This window comes from Miscanthus floridulus, unplaced genomic scaffold (assembly GCF_019320115.1).
Source record: "Miscanthus floridulus cultivar M001 unplaced genomic scaffold, ASM1932011v1 os_1265_1_2, whole genome shotgun sequence".
Taxonomy (NCBI): Eukaryota; Viridiplantae; Streptophyta; class Magnoliopsida; order Poales; family Poaceae; genus Miscanthus; species Miscanthus floridulus.
Genome location: NW_027097620.1, coordinates 57116 through 60000, shown reverse-complemented (window position 1 = coordinate 60000; position 2885 = coordinate 57116). Strand labels below are relative to the sequence as shown.

Below are 2885 nucleotides of genomic sequence, written 5' to 3'. Positions count from 1 at the left end.
GCATGGCGTTCGTGATTCAAGGACGGACCCTCGTCCTCGTCCTCTTCCGTGATGCATTCTGCTTGCGGCGTTCGAGGACGGCTTGATTGTCCTTTTGCGCCGGGGGGGGGGGGGGGGGGGGGGGGGGGGGTTCTGAAAACAATCTTTCCTCCTCGTACGGTTGGTTTCAGTGTTGGGGGTTGAAACCTGCTGATGGCGATGCGTTGATTGCGATGTGCGACAGGTGATCGATAGGTACCTCGGCGAGGCGCGGGCGGCTCTCGCCTCGGCGGCGCAGGACACCGAGGATGGGGACGACGCGGCGGTGGCGGCGCTCGGCCTGGTGACCGCCGCTCTGGAGATGTCGCCGCGGGCCGAGGCGGCGCTGGAGCTCCGGGCGCGGGCGCTCCTCGCGCTCAGGCGCTACCGCGACGTCGCCGACATGCTCCGAGACTACATCCCCAGCTGCGCCAAGTCGTGCTCGGGCGACGACGCCACCACCACCGCCTCGTCCTGCTCGTCTGGCTCCGGGGCAGAGCTCCTGCCCCCGGACCGCGACCCGCTTCGACGCCGGCGCCACCCGCTTCCTCTGCTGCCTCGACGTATCCGACCTGAAACGCCGCCTCGTCGCCAGCTTCTCCAGGAGCTCCGGCACCGAGGCCTACCAGTGGAGGTACCTGGTCCTGGGCCAAGCCTGCTTCCACCTCGGCTTGATGGAGGACGCGGTGGTGCTTCTCCAAACCGGCCGCCGTCTGGCCACCGCGGCGTTCCGGCGCGAGAGCGTGTGCTTGTCGGAGGACAGCTTCTCGCCGTCCAACCTGCTGACAGCCAACAACGCCGCGCCCGCCAGCAGAAGGACGTCGTCCTCCAATAAGTCCAGCTCTACAACAGCGTCCGATGCAGCGAAATGCATCACAACGCTCCGTGTTGTGTCACAAAGCGGCAGTTGTCTCATTCGATATGAGCAACGACTGACCAGGGTTCAAAGGCCGGCCCATGAAAGGCTCGAGGCCACCCCACGTCAAATAGAGTTAGGGGAGAAAAACACAGATGAGCCCTGTGCGGCCCTCGCCTAGTCTGGCAGACAGGGTCATCTCAACCTTCTCGTTCGATCCTAAGCCTCTGCCAAGCCCACAAAATCTCCATCGAGGGGAGGCCATTAGGCCACCTAGGTCAGTCTCTAGAATGACCCAGGCATCTACCAGGTTGTAGGTAAAGGAGCAGTGAAATGTCACAAGAGGGCTATACCGACCCCGTCATGAACGACGGACCCGGATTCCACTTGATTATACCCGTTAGCGAACTCACCGAGCGTGTCACTCGAGCCCGAGCGATCGGGACAAGCGACAAAACTCAGACTCTCTAGTTGTGAGAAACCGAGGATGGGGTAAACGCACACAACTCACACTGACCCCTACTAAGGCCTAATGGGGCTCGGGGGCCCAAGACACAAAACGCCTGGGTTTGTGACCTGAACTCACCCCATCTAGCTATGCTTCGACTGTACACCAAACACCTGGGTCTACGACTCCGAACTCACGCCATCTAGCTATGCTTCGACTTCACAACAAAACACCCAGGTCTGTGAACCCAAACTCGCCCCATCCGGCTACACTTTGACTACACTCCAAAACTACATGGGTCTACGACCCCGAACTCGCCCCATCAGGATCTATGAGCTCAAGCTCGCCTGATCCCTAAAACTAACTAAACTAACTACCTCAGTTGCGCGGGCCACACCGAGGCTAGGATCCACGACTCTGACTCGCTTGATCCCACGGTGCGCATCGACGCCAGGATCCACAAGCTCCGTCTCGTTCGATCCCTAAGAACCAACTGTCTCGCCCGATCCCACGACGTGCACTGACGCCAGGATCTATGAGCTCTACCTCACTCGATCCCAAAACTAACCATCTCAGCTGCGCAACGACACCTTGGTTGACAATTCTGTCTCGACTAAAAACACGCACACACGCCCGCTAACAAACACCCCCAGTTGATTCTGCCCGAATCGCTCGGGGGCTCAGGGGGCTACACCCGTGGGTGTGCTCGCGCGGACCTGCGAATGAAATGGAAACTTCCCCCATTGACAACACAAAAAACCCTCTGGATGATTCTGCACGAATCACCTAAGGGCTCGGGACGCACCTGTCGTAAAGATAAAAATACCCCAGACGATTCTGCCTGAATTGCCCAGGGGCTCGGGAGCTCCTGTCAGGTTCATAAACCCGGGGTCCCTCACAGATCGGCTTCCCAACAAAGGCTCGGCCCAAGCAGACAACGCGCAACTCATGGGTCGGCCCAAGTATCTGAACAACAGGCTAGAAGGGTGATCCATTCACCGACCGGAAGGCCTGACCGAGGAGGAGCGGCGCCTGTTTTACGACTTTGGCCCACCTCTCCGACCGAAGCACTCACTTCGATCTCCAGCCCACCGCCGGACGACCTCTCCAACTGAAAGGCCTGGCCAAAGCACTACTCCCGACTCTGACCCCACGTTTCCGACTGGGGTACGTAAAAACCCTACTCACTGCTTTTCTTCGACTGGCGCAACCAGAGCCGACTGGGACCAACCGACTGGGGACGCTCGCTCGGAAAGGACCAGAGAACGAACGGAGAAAGCAAAGCAAGGCACACAAGTCAAACCACGATACCAGGAACCGTACCCTGTACACCTGCAGAAACAGTACTCTGCAACCTCCCTAACACAAACAGTGTTGTAGGCGCCGACATTTTCCCTACAGTATTGTGGGCGCCATTAATTCCCATACGGTAAGGCTCCCTCCATATGCCTCTGGGCATCGACAGTGTTGTGGGCGCCGACATTTATCGTACTGGGTGAACATGGTGAAACCTCTCACATGCCTCTGTGCATCAACAGTATAGCAGGTACCGACATCTGCCAT

At 58.8% G+C, this 2885-nt stretch overlaps 1 pseudogene; it reads right to left on the bottom strand.

The window, feature by feature from the left end:
* Window positions 1–153: 153 nt before the first annotated feature.
* On the bottom strand, window positions 154–2885 carry LOC136533851 (uncharacterized; annotated as a pseudogene).